The sequence below is a fragment of the Suncus etruscus genome, chromosome 3 (assembly GCF_024139225.1).
Source record: "Suncus etruscus isolate mSunEtr1 chromosome 3, mSunEtr1.pri.cur, whole genome shotgun sequence".
NCBI lineage: Eukaryota > Metazoa > Chordata > Mammalia > Eulipotyphla > Soricidae > Suncus > Suncus etruscus.
The window spans coordinates 130,940,021-130,954,446 of NC_064850.1; the positions used below are offsets into that span (position 1 = coordinate 130,940,021).

Sequence of the window (14,426 nt, forward strand, 5' to 3'; positions counted from 1 at the left end):
GTTGTTCTTTATGATTCCAGGAAAAGTTCTGCTCAGTCACAGTTCTCAAAGTCAGCCTTATGTAATTAGAGATCTTGGTTTTTGCACAGATCCTAGGACAGAACATCTTCTGATTTCATCTCACTGTTACGTTGATGAAGTAGGGCAACTTGCCCTTAGATCAAGTTGCTCTTTGCTCGTCTTAGGGGTGTCATATGAACACACCTGGAGCAAGTTGGTGCCAGAGTCATATTAGAGCCTCCCCCAGGCGAAGTTCGGTGATTAATAACATTTTTAAGAAAAATATGATGCTACTATGTCTGAAACACTCTTCTTGGTGCTTCCTGGGGTCTCTGTCTACCTAAACAACTTCACACTTTAACATTTTTGTTTGCGTTAGGGCTACATCAGGCAGCACTGTGGGACCAACAGGAATGAACTTGGGTTAGCCATGTGCAACTCAAATGCTCTCCCTACCTGCTGAAGTAATGATCCAGCCTTCCCACTTCAACTTAACTAGATATTAAACAAAAAAAAATTCATGGCAATCTTCTATGCCCTCTGAATATAGGTTTAAACTATTCTCTCTGTTAGTTTTTTTCCCTCCTTCCCATTTTATTATATTAGGTGTTGGGGTCACATTCAGAAATGCTTAGCACTCCTCACTCTGCACTCAGGGATCTCTCCTGACAAGCTTAGGGGACCACATGGGATGCCCAGAATTAAACCAAGGTCAAGTGCATACAAGACAAGCACCCAAGACACAGTACATCTCTCTAGCACCTCCTTTCCATTTTTGACATGGTCCTGAAATGCATTTATTTTTCAATGGCATTTATTAAGTATATCTTTAATAAGTCTGAAATACTAATATATAGATCCAATCTATCAGTGATATTTTGTTTGAAATCCTTTTGGCACAATCAAACATGTAAAAATAGTGGTCGAGTCAGAAAAGAAATAAATGTAAATATTTGGCAACCTTTGGATACAAGTACTGAAGCCTTGTTCCTGACACAACTTATTCAGATAACAAGGAAGGATATTGTTTTTAATGAAGGACTGGAATAGTAAATACCAACATTTAAAGGAAAGCAGGGGGGAAAATTAGAAGGTAAAAGGCCCCTTTGTCCAAAATTTTCATGATTGTTATTTTTAACAATAAACCAAAACAGTTTATTTTAAAATTGTCTTTGAAAGTCATTTAACTTTGAAAGACATAGAAATCATATTACTGTCTCTGCTGTCTTGAATTTAACAAACTCCTTAATCCTTGGCATCCACACTGCAAGCTCTAAAATTCAATAAGGTCAAAGAAATAAAGGACTTGGCACATATGTGGGAGGTCTGGGTGCAAGCAAGATCACTTGGAGGGGACCCTATACAGAGCTAAGAGAAGTTCCTGAGTACCACCAAGTGTGGCCCAAACAGAAACAAACCAAAAATAAATATATATATATGAAACCACCCTTCTCACCAAGAATGCCAAAGTCACTTAAATATTACATGAAATTTTAAAACAAATGATCCTTGATGAATTCACAGCACTTTTTTTTTGTTTGTTTGTTTTTAGGGCACATCCGGCAGCGCTCAGGGGTTACTCCTGGCTCTGTGCTCACTCCTGGCAGGCTTGGGGGACCATATGGGATGCCGGGATTCAAACCACTGTCCTTCTGCATGCAAGGTAAACACCTTACCTCCATGCTACCTCTCTGGCCCCAATTCACAGCACTTTTATCATTCCCTTGGGAAAGACATTGTCTCACTTGCATTGTCGCTCTCTAGAATCTAATCCCTTTCACAATGCTCATGATATGCCATGATATATGGCACACTCATGATATGCCAACAACAAACGTGTAAAGTTAGTGATTACATTTGGGTTTCCAGATACAAATTATCTGGTAGGAATGGCCCTAATTCACTGTTACTATATAACTGAAATACAACTATGAAAGAGTTGGAATTCACATTGGTGTCAATAAAGAAAATAAAAATAAAAATTGACGGTGAGGATATGAAAAAAAGAACAAATGGTGAAGATATGGAAAAACTATAGTCCTCTACATACTGTTGGTAGTAATATAAAATGTCTCAGTAACAGTTAAATGTCACAGTTACTGGCAGCTTCTCAAAAAGTAAAACAAATTCACCATAGAGCTGACAAGTTAACTCCTGGTGAAGCATAGGCTCTGATGCATGGTTCAAATGTAAAGGTCATGCCTAGCAAGTATGAGATTGTGACTTTTATCCCTGGTACCAATGATGTAGTCACAAGTACATCTCCTGACACCACACCAATTACAACAAAGGGAAAAGGGAGAAAACAAATTTAAATAGAACTCAAAGAAGTACACATACAAGAATTCCAAAAAGCACGATTAACGATAGCTAAATGGTGGAAACAACCTATACATGCATCAAAATATAAACGAATTGTGTTACATACAATGGAATATTATTCAGTCATTTAAAGGAATAAAGTACAATTACATGCTACAATGTGTGAAACATTTCTTGAAAACATGCTAAGTGAAAGAAGCTGCTGTCAATGGTGCAGGAGCAGGTGGTGTCGATTCTCTGACTCCAGACATGCATCGGCATTCCTATAAACTGGTCCTTCCCTGCACAGAACATTGAGCACCCCGAAATTCCAATTCATCCTCAAAGATCTAGCGCTCAAGAAGCATCCCTTCCAAAGCGCGGGTTTTATGGCTCGACTGTAGAATTTCTGGGCTGTCATGAGGCCCCAGGGGTAAAAATAATAATAAAACAAAAATAAAGAACCAACCAGCTGGAGTATCAAGAGTCCAGAGCAATTAAGGCGATCAGACATGGCTAGACTAGAAAAAGGCACACCATCAAAAAGGCTCCTTGGGCCGGAGTGGTTAGCACAGAGGTAGGGCGTCTGCCTTGCACGCAGCCAACCCGGGGTTGGGCCGGGATTCAATTCCCGGTATCCCATATGGTCCACCGAGCCTGCAAGGAGCGATTTTTGAGAGCAGAGCTAGGAATAATTCCTGAGCACAGTCAAGTATGCCGCCCCCCCCCAAAAAATAAAAACCAAAAATATTTCTTGCAACTGGAGCAATTTTGCACCACACAGAACGCTCTTTATTAGAATTGTCTCCAGCTACCTAGGAGCCTGACAAAACGTACAGATGTAGAACATCTGGAACACGCTCAGTAAAGCGCAGGCGCCGAGGGGGATGAGCCCACTTATGAAGCGCGGAGGGGTTTCCGGAAGTCACAGCGCGCTCAACTAGAGCGCGGGCTTCCTCCGCTTAGCTAGGACGGCGCTGCCCTGTTGCAGCCCCAGGCTTCCTCTAATGACTCCCGCCTTCACACTGTGGACTCGGCCCGGGCTACTCAGCCGGATTCTTCCCACCGGCGTGATTCCGACCTCCAGAACCAGCCCCATACCGGAACTCCAGACCCCGCTCCGGAGCCTTTGGACCCACCCTCCATATGACACACTTCCTGTGACGTAGACATAAGACCCACCCCCGCCGACACGCACTTCCGGGCACTTGGGCGTTGGCGGAATCCGGCGCGTGCGCGTTCGAGCACTCCGTGATGGGGTTCCGGACCCGGAAGTCCTTCTCAGTCTGGAAGACAGCGAAGATCGTAACCCGAATGGAAGGTCTCGGTGGCCCGAGTGCAACCCACCGCAATCGCTGTGGCGCCCTCATGTCCTCATGTCTTACTCCGAAGCCTTCCAAGGGGACCCTGTGCGGCTCCCTGAGTTTTTTGAATCATTAGCCGCCTCTCTCTGGTCCCGCAGAGGGGCTGGGTAGCTTCCGACGTCTAGAAAGGGCCCCCCAAATTGCTTCGTTATCAGGGCCTCCTAGGCGGCCCCTCAGGGCAGGAAGAGAATCGAGGCGGCCCTCTCCCTGACCTCTAAATGCAAGCTCCACAGACCAGGGCCTGCTGGGCTTTGAGTCACTCGGAGCCCTCCAGTCCCCCCAGGGCCAGCCCAGGAAAATTTGGTCTGGTGGCCCCCTCTCTCTTGCCTGCCCTCCGCCTCTTTGGGGGGTTTTGGGGGGCGAGGCGGGCATCCAGAATCCTACCCAAGCAGCTTTGGAAGATGCTTGTGGCTCTGAAAATCAGAGCCAGCCTAGGAGGTGCCAGATTGCTGGGTCTTATAGGCTGTTAATCGATGACCTCTGAAGGAAATCGCTTCCAGGGTGCCCCAGGGATGTGTGTGTGTGTGTGTGTGTGTGTGTGTGTGTGTGTGTGTGTGTGTGTCCTTGGTTTTCTTTTCTTAAAATCACATTCTCAGGTCACATGCCTTCAGATTAGATTAGGGGAATCCAGATGCTACATCGAAGAATGTTTATCTTGGGAGCTGTAGGAAGGATACAGGTGTTCTTGTCCTGAACAAAATGCTTGAACGGAGACTGACCCCGACCCCCCCCCCCTCAAATTGTATGTAAGACTGACTAGTGCTGGATGTGGTATTACAAGAGAATCAAAAATTTTGTCCTCTAAAGTCAATTGTGCTCTGAGAAAGAGTTATCTTATGCCTTTTTTGATTTGTCGTCTGCATGGTTTGAAATTATTTGTTAAACATGGCAACTTAAGGGAAGGAAGTCTGTTTGCTGACCAAGAACGTTAAGATTCAGGAAACTCAAGGTAAGACTAGAGACAGGAACAATGTTCCTTTGAACTGTCTTCACTTGATTTTATTGACTTGGTTTTGTTTTGTTTTGCTTTATTGCCTTTTTTTTTTCTACTTTTCGTTGTTACTTTATAAATAAATAATTAAATTGGCTATAATTTTTTGGTTAAAATTTCTGTCATCTCTATGGGGCTAAAGGGGAAGGAAACCAAAGATCTGACTTATTTAAAGAAAGTGTTCAATCTAAGATGGACAAGTAAGGATTTTATCTTTCCCAAAATAGCCTTGGGTTTTCACCATTAGACTAGCCAATGGAGTCTCTTTACTTTCTGTTAGATACCTTCATGGACACTTTACCACATTTCTGGAACTTCAGTAAAAGCCTCTACTTACCGTATTTTCCTGCGTATAAAACGACTTTTGAAACAAAAAAAAGTCTACCGGAAATCGGTGGTCGTCTTATATGCCGAGTATATCCCGAAAAATGTTTCAGTATGTTGCTAAACAAAAATTGTCTGAATATTGCCACAAAACGAATTTTCCAACTCGATCCTGCACCAATCACTGCCAGGCTGCTCAGACCGCCACTCTAACTCAGCCAATCCAAGCAGGCTTTTTATGCATGCAAATTAGACAATGTTCTGGACCGAATCTACACTGTAAAAAGCCTGCTCAGATTGGCCAGAGTCAGAGAGGAAGTCTATTACAATATAACCTCTGAACCTTTGCTTGTTGTGATACAGTTGCAGCACAGGAACGTTCTGTCTTATACAGTGAATATAGGCCTAAACCTATGTTTTAACTGTAAAATTAGGGGGTCGTCTTATATGCCAGAAAATACGGTACATTTTGCATTGTGGTTAAAAATAATGTTACTGCACTAGTTTTGTCCTTGTGAGTTAGCATCACAAAAGTTTGTGGAGAAAATGGTGGGGGAAAATCATCTCAATGTGATCTTCCGTGTATCATGCTTTTATAATATGTTCTAACTAAATTAATTGAAACTTGATCCTATTGACTAAGTATTTCAAAGCATTGTTTTGTGCCAGAGTAAAAAAAAGAAAAGAAAAGATAGGTATATATGCCAGAGAGATAGTACAATGGGTAAAGTCCTTGCCTTTTATGTAGTCAATCTGAGTTTAATCTCTGGCATCCTGTGTTGTCCCTGAGTACTACCAGGAGTGATTCCTGAGTGCAGAGCCAAGAGCAACAACTGAATGTGTTTTGACTCGTTGGGTGTGGCCCCGAAACAAAAAAGATATAGGATGCCAAAACTAAAATTCTTTTGTAATATAATAAGAACATATATTTAATAAAATACAGAATATTTCTAATAAGAGGACAGGAGAGAGTACAGCAGGCAGGACATTTGCCTTACAATTAGCCAAACTGGGGTCTATCTTCAGCATCCCTTATGGTCCCCTAGTCCACACCAGAAGTGGTCCTAAATGCAGTAGTAACCTGGAACACCATAGTGTGTGACTTAAAATCAAGTTTCTAATAAAGAATGGGTATCAACATTTGGTAAATCAGTATAAAAATATATCTTTCAAAACTCAATTTTCCATGAGGCTATGACAATGTTATGATCAACTCGTTATAATAGACCAAAATACATAAGAAAAATTATGATACAGTAAACAAAGTTTTTCAGATTAAAGAAAGATGTATTATTTGGTAAATGGGATTAAATTAATTGAATGCAACTTGGAAAAACTACATCTGTGTTCTGTGTCTTAAAGCAGATTTCAAACAAATCAAAATTTATAAAAAAAAAACTATCTAACCCAGGACAGACTGGTTCAATCCCCCAGCGTCCCATATGGTCTCCCAAGCCAGGAGTGATTCTGAGCACATAGCCAGGAGTAACTAACCCCTGAGTGTCACCAGGTGTGGCCCAAAAATAAAAAATAAAAAAAAATAGAAAACAAAAACTATTCTATGGGCCAGGAAGTTAGCTCAAGTGATTAGAGCACATGCCTGTGTCATCCTGTGCCATAATCTACCACATTAGTTTTATTTAAAACTGTATTAGTTATATAATCTACAAAATTTATCCCAAACTACTTAAGAACCAGTCCTACTCTGCCATATTTGAATCACCCTGTAGCCTCAACCACCCAGCACCATCAGATACCGTGCCCCTGGCTTCTGAACAACTCTGGGTTGTACCTGGTAAATGTTAATGCTGTCAGGCCAGAGCCCAGGCTGTGTCACCCAAACATGTAAACATAGCCTGCACGATTGGATTAAAGATCAGGTGGTTACAATTTGCATCCAGATTTGATAAACACTGATAATAGGATACGTTTAGCTCCCTATCTGGGAATCAAAGAATTATTAAGAATTATTATTATTATTATTGTGTGTGTGTGTGTGGTTTTTGGGTCACACCTGGCAGTGCTCAGGGGAAACTCCTGTCTCCATGCTCAGAAATTGCTCCTGGTAGGCATGGGGACCATATGGGAAGCCGGATTCGAACTGATGACCTTCTGCATGAAAGGCAAACGCCTTACCTCCATGCTATCTCTCCGGCCCAAGAATTATTATTATTATTAATCAAATAATTATTATGAATAATTATTATTATAAATTAAGAAAGGGGCCATAAGAAAAATTTTACAATTGTCAAATTCCTCTTGATTTTGTTGTTTTTGTTTTGTTTGGGGGAGCACACCTGGCAGTGCTTAAAGCTTTCTCCTGGCTCTGCACTCAGGGATCACACCTGCTTAGCTCATTGGAGACCATATGGGATGCCAGAGAATTAATCTGGGTTAGATGCATTCAAGGCAAGCACCCTATCTGCTGTACTCTCTTTCTCCCTCTTGAGAGTGGCCCCAATTCATCTTTCTTCTGAACAGAAGCAACATATCTACTGAGGGTTCCAGCTGGTTCCCAGGATACCTGGAGAGCCTGCTGTCTCTGAAGATACTTAAAAGTCTGTTTTTGGTTTGCAACAGTGGAAATAATTACTAAGAAAAGCACACTAAGTTGTGCCCCATAAAGTGTGTGTATGAATATAATGCCACTTTGATAACTTTATATTGTCCGTGCTTCAAATTTCTCTCGCTAGACTTTGTTATTTGAAGTTACTCCTTCTCAGGTAACTGTAATTAGCAGTATCAAAAATATATAACCAACACAGTACTTACAGTTGTCTTAAAAAAATAAGCCAATGGAGATATTTTCTACATTTGAAAGACATACTAAAAATGGAAAATATTTTATAAATTATTAAGAAATGCATTGAAAAACCTTTGGCATTCAAGAAAGTTCAAAGAGAGCAAGATAATTATGTAAAACAAAAAGTATGAATTATAGAAAGCTTGACTAATGAGCATGTTTTAATATAGCAACATAATATGGATATCTATATATACTTAAGAAAAACATAAACTTTTGTAAAAGGATATTGGAAGCAAGTTTAAAAAAAACAATTATGGGGCCCGGAGAGATAGCACAGCGGCGTTTGCCTTGCAAGCAGCCGATCCAGGACCAAAGGTGGTTGGTTCGAATCCCGGTGTCCCATATGGTCCCCCGTGCCTGCCAGGAGCTATTTCTGAGCAGACAGCCAGGAGTAACCCCTGAGCAATGCTGGGTGTGGCCCAAAAAAAAAAAAAAAACAATTATGAATGGCTAAAGAAACTGTGGTACATATACACAATGGAATATTATGCAGCTGTCAGAAGAGATGAAGTCATGAAATTTTCCTATACATGGATGTACACGGAATCTATTATGCTGAGTGAAATAAGTCAGAGAGAGAGAGAAAAACGCAGAATGGTCTCACTCATCTATGGGTTTTAAGAAAAATGAAAGACATTCTTGCAGTAATAATTTTCAGACACAAAAGAGAAAGAGCTGGAAGTTCCAGCTCACCTCAGGAAGCTCACCACATAGAGTGATGAGTTTAGTTAGAGAAATAACTACATTTTGAACTGTCCTAATAATGAGAATATATGAGGGAAATGGAGAGCCTGTTTAGAGTACAGGCGGGGGTCGGATGGGGAGGAGGGAGACTTGGGACATTGGTGATGGGAATGTTGAACTGGTGATGGGTGGTGTTCTTTACATGACTGAAACCCAAACACAATCATGTATGTAATCAAGGTGTTTAAATAAAAATAAATAAATAAATAAATAAAAAACAAACAAAAAAACCAATTAGGAGCTAGAGTGATAGTACAGCAGGTTCATAGGTTTGATACTAGTTATCACATATGGTACCTGGGCCCACCAGGAATAAGTCCTGAGCCCAGAGCCAGGAGTAACCTCTGAGTACTTCTGAGTGTAGCCTGATACCAAAAAAAGAAAAGAAAAGAATATACCAGAGAGATAGTACAGTGGGTAAGAAACTTGCATTGTATACCACAAAACTTGGTTTGATCCCTTGCATTGCTTATGTTTCCTGAGCTCAAAGGAAGAATAAGAGCTGGGTACTACTGAGTAGAGCCCTAAAACAAACAAACAAAGAATTTTTGCATATATAATTAAGATGAGCATATATCAGATTATGTCTGTCGTAAGTAAAATATGACATTCATATAAGAAAAGATAACTCTAGGCATAGGGATAGACAGGGAAGAAAGGCATGGATTGCTGGCAACCACCAGAATCCAGGAGAGAAATATGTGCAGATTCTTCCCTAGAATCTCCAGGCAAACACACAACTCACACCTTGAGTTAGACTTTAGACTTCTAGATTTAAAAGCAAATGCATTTTATTTCTTGTAATCACTCAATCTGTGTTACTATAAGAGTCCTTGTAAATTAATACAGGATCAAATTATTATATTAATCATAGTAATAATAATAAATCAATTTAAAATAACAGTTTGGGGGCTGGAGAGATTGTACAGTGGTAGGGCATTTGCCTTGCACATAGCCAATCTAGGACAGATGGTGGTTCAAATCTTGGCATCCATATGGTCCCCAGTGCCTGCCAGGAGCAACTTCTGAGCGCAGAGCCTGGAGTAACCCCTGAGCGCCACTGTGTGTAACCCAAAAACCAAAACCAAACAAACAAAACAATAAAATAATAGCTTGTTTCTGAAAATTGCTTAGAAAATAAAAACAATTCCTTATAAGTACATGGAATGATGATAATGGCCAGAAACAGTAATTCCTAAGTCAAATATTAAATTTAGTTTTGATTTAAACAAAATTTTATTATACACTTACCTTTGTCACACTTAACCCTATAGTTGAATATTAATTCAACTATTTAGTTATTCAATAGAAACCTAAAAAGGCTAAGAACTGGAGTTAAAATAAAAATTTTAGGGCAAGGGATGTGACTCAGTGCTGGAAAATATGTGCTGCATGTGTGAGGCCCTGGACTCAATCAGGACCACACAGAATAATAAAAATAATAAAGGAGAATTTTTATAAACTATAAACTACAAATAACTTTATTTATTAGGAAAGTATAAAATAATCAAGGAATTAAGTGTACTGAAAATATACATTTTAAAGTACTAAGTCGCATTGTATTTGAGATCAAAAGGAGTGATTAATTTGTAATGATTCTGATGCATCAAAAAAAATGAGATAAAAAGTATAGTTGTGGGCCCAGAGAGATAGCACAGCGGCATTTGCCTTGCAAGCAGCCGATTCAGACCAAAGGTGGTTGGTTCGAATCCTGGTGTCCCATATGGTCCCCCGTGCCTGCCAGGAGCTATTTCTGAGCAGACAGCCAGGAGTAACCGCTGAGCACCGCCGGGTGTGACCCAAAAACCAAAAAAAAAAAAAAAAGTATAGTTGTGCTTCCTGGAAATCAAGGAGTTCATTAATGTTGCACAAATATTGTGGACTAGTGATACCAAGTTAAAAGCAACTGCTTGCTTTTTTTTTTGGTTTTTCAGGCCACACCCTTTTGACGCTCAGGGGTTACTCCTGACTAAGTGCTCAGAAATTGCCCCTGGCCTGGGGAGACCATATGGGATGCGGGGGGATTGAACCGAGGTCCTTCTTTGGCTAGCACTTGCAAGGCAGACACCTTACCTCTAGCGCCACTTTGCCGGCCCCAACTGCTTGCTTTTATCTTAAATACATCTGTAAAGATCAACTGGGCAGAATTCAAGCACTCTTTGCTTTGGGTTTTGTTGTGCTTTGCTTATCTTCCTTGTACAGTTGTGTCACTTGGGGAAATCAGCTAGTGCAAAGTAAGAATTTTTGAGTCTAAAACCAGTTATTATCATTAATAATTTGAAATGGCTTAAGTATTTGAATTGTGAAGTCATTTTGAAATACATTGCTTACAAAGTAGCAATTTTTCTTCAAATCAGTCACTCCTTAATAATAAAGTATTCTACAATTCCACTTCTTTTATGAGCCCCACATTCAAACTTTTAGTATTTTTTAAATGTTCAATGATCATTTACTTTAAAATTATTTTTATTTGAAAGTCAGTATTTTTTTTTAATACTTATCTAATTAAGGTCAAAAGCCAAAGGGCCTAAAGGTGGCCTCATGAAAGGCATTCACTGGACCAAGTTCAATCCCAGCAGTACTTGACGTCCCAATCTTTGCCATTTGTAACTCTGGAGGCCCTGTGTATAACCAGGTGTGGCCCTGGGGCCCCTCATCATCACAGAGATGACCCAGATAATCAATGGCCCAGATGAAATTTCTAAATGTAAATCAAAATATCTTTGATGAAAATTTAACTGCATAAAAGTCACCAGTAGAACAGGTACTACAGGAAGAAAGATGAGTTTCTTATAGATCAAGTAATAGAAATTACTCAGAGAATTCAAACTAACATATAGAAATTAGTATGATGCATACACTATAAAAATAAATTAGATTCACCTATTAAAAGATAAATACTGGATTTTCAAAACCAGCTATTACCACATCACTGGCTTGAGTGTCATTTAGTGCTACAGTCATTAGTGCCTTGCATTATGAAACTCTGAATTTGATGCAACTCTATCACTAAAATTAGAGTTAACCCTAAACACAGAAATCAAAAGATTGAAGACAAAGAATAAAGGTATTATACAAAAGGAGCATGAAAGAAACCATCATTTAACAAATAAATATCATGTGTTCTTAAAATAGGAATCAAATTTATTACCAGAGCAAATCTAAATTAAGTAGAAAATAAATGCTAAATATGGTATCTAGTATTGTGCAGGCCACATCTAAAAAGCAACTTCATATTGACAATAGAATATTTTAAATTTTAGAACTTTAAACATTCATTGGAGAAATCACTGCAATTAAAATGTTAAGGATTAAAAACAATTACATTAACATAGAATTTGATTTATAAAATTAAACAGTAAAGATAAACATGAACCAAACCCAAGGGTTTGGGGTACAATTCCTGACTGTGTGTGCAGTCTGTCACTGTGGTGCTCAGGGGCTGAATCCTGGCCTCCTGCATACAAAGCATGCACTTAGCCCACTGAGCTATCTCTTTAATCCCAAAATCAATGAGTCCTAGACTTCTTTTTGGGGGGGGGCCACACCATTTGATGCTCTGGAGTTACTCCTAGCTAAGTGCTCAGAAATTACCCCTGGTTTGGGGGGACCATATGGGACACTGGGGGATCGAACCGTGGTCCTTTCCTTGGCTAGCACTTGCAAGGCAGACACCTTACCTCTAGCGCCACCTCGCCAGCCCCGAGTCCTATATTCTTGGAAAGTCTAGCAAAAGAGGAATAATGGGGCCCGGAGAGATAGCACAGCGGTGTTTGCCTTGCAAGCAGCCGATCCAGGACCAAAGGTGATTGGTTCGAATCCCGGTGTCCCATATGGTCCCCCGTGCCTGCCAGGAGCTATTTCTGAGCAGACAGCCAGGAGTAGCCCCTGAGCAACGCCGGGTGTGGCCCAAAAACAAACAAAAAAAAGGAATAATGAGGGCCCGGAGAGATAGCACAGTGGCGTTTGCCTTGCAAGCAGCCGATCCAGGACCAAAGGTGGTTGGTTTGAATCCCGGTGTCCCATATGGTCCCCCGTGCCTGCCAGGACCTATTTCTGAGCAGACAGCCAGGAATAACCCCTGAGCACCGCCGGCTGTGGCCCAAAAACCAAAAAAAAAAAAAAAAAGGAATAATGAAAGAAAAAGAAGTAAAATGAAAAAAAATTTTAATGAGATCAATGAATTAGAAAACAGGATCAGAGACACAGGATAGGATGTAAAGCACTTGGCTTACATGCAACCAACCCTAGTTCAATGCCTGGCACCAGATATCATGAAATGCCAGGGTCAAACCTGAGCATAGAGCCAAAAATAGCCCCTGAATACTAAAGGATGTGGCAAAAAAAAAAAAAAAAAAGAAAAGAAAAGAAAAGAAAAAATCAAGAAAAAAAAGAAAAATATACAACAAAGAAAAAATGGGCCACAGTGATAGCACAAGTATACACACAAGAGAACATACCATTAGGTGAAGTAAGGATGTAAAATACCCAATGACATAGAATTGAATATATACTTACATGTTATTTAACCTTCAAAAAATTTAGCAAAGGTTGCACATATACAAAGGAGAAATATACCAAAAAAATAAACATGAAAAAGGAATTTTTAGTTGAGTTTTCCAAACCCTTGAAAGATCTCGCACATAATTCAGATATAGGAAGGCATACTCACTTATTGGGTTGAGATAATACACACACACACACATGTACATACACACACAAACACAAAACAAGAAAAGATTTGTGGTTGGGGCCGGGAAGGTGGCGCTAGAGGTAAGGTGTCTGCCTTGCAAGCCCTAGCGTAGGATGGACCACGGAGGCGTCCCATATGGTTCCCCCAAGCCAGGGGCGATTTATGAGCGCATAGCCAGGAGTAACCCCAGAGCGTCAAACGGGTGTGGCCCAAAACAAAACAAACAAACAAAAAAAGATTTGTGGTCACTTTTGCTGAAAACAAATATAAAAAACAGTAAAGTGGTGGCAAATAAGAATAGTAATATGCTAAATAATATTTTTCTTATTAATACAATATTTGTCTTCTCAAACCCTGAGCCAACCATTTTTCCCAGGAAGTCTGGGAAAGTCCAGGAAGATGAATATATAGGCAGAAGAAACACAGGAGAAATAGCGAAGAGGATGAGAAAGGCCATCAGGCAAAAGAGCCCCAGGGCCTCCGAGAGGGCAAAGCCCAGAATGGCATAGGAAAAGAGCTGCTGCTTCAGGGAAATGTTTCTGGCATAACTAATAATGAGGCTTCCAAATACAGTTCCAATTCCAGCTCCAGAGCCAGCCACCCTTACTGTGGCAGGCCGTGTCAATATCCCTAGAAATGGAGCTAGTATGGAAGTTGCGCTCAGAACAATTGAGGTCAAGGTGCGTGGGGTGAGAAGCTGCAGAGGCTCTCATCTGTTAGCACCTTTGGTCCTTTAAGCACCACAGCAGACAGGAATCTGCTCAGCAACTGGGAAGGGTTCCTGACCAAGGTGGGGGTGGAGACAAATCTGGCACAGGCATACATTTTCAGGGAATGAGGAGTTGTGACAGAAAAGTTGCTCCCTGGGCTGAGAGACAGAGAGGGCAATATGCTAAAATAATTTAAGGACCATAGTATAGCCTAATTTATTCGAAGAATGCATAGTAGTTCAACATTATAAAATGTATGTGGGGACTGGATCAATAGTACAGTAGGTAAAATGTCTTGTATGTGGCTAATTTGGGTACAATCCTTGGCTTCTTATATGGTCCCCAAGTCGAGTGCAAAGACAGGAGTAACCTATGAGAATGGAAGAATAGAAGGAAGGAAGGAAGGAAGGAAGGAAGGAAGGAAGGAAGGAAGGAAGGAAGGAAGGAAGGAAGGAAGGGAGGGAGGGAGGGAGGGAGGGAGGGAGGGAGGGAG

General features: G+C 40.6%; 1 pseudogene; it reads right to left on the reverse strand.

Annotated features, from left to right (window-relative positions):
* Positions 1-11,041: 11,041 nt before the first annotated feature.
* LOC126004462 (ATP synthase F(0) complex subunit C2, mitochondrial-like) lies at positions 11,042-14,048 on the reverse strand (annotated as a pseudogene).
* Positions 14,049-14,426: the final 378 nt, after the last annotated feature.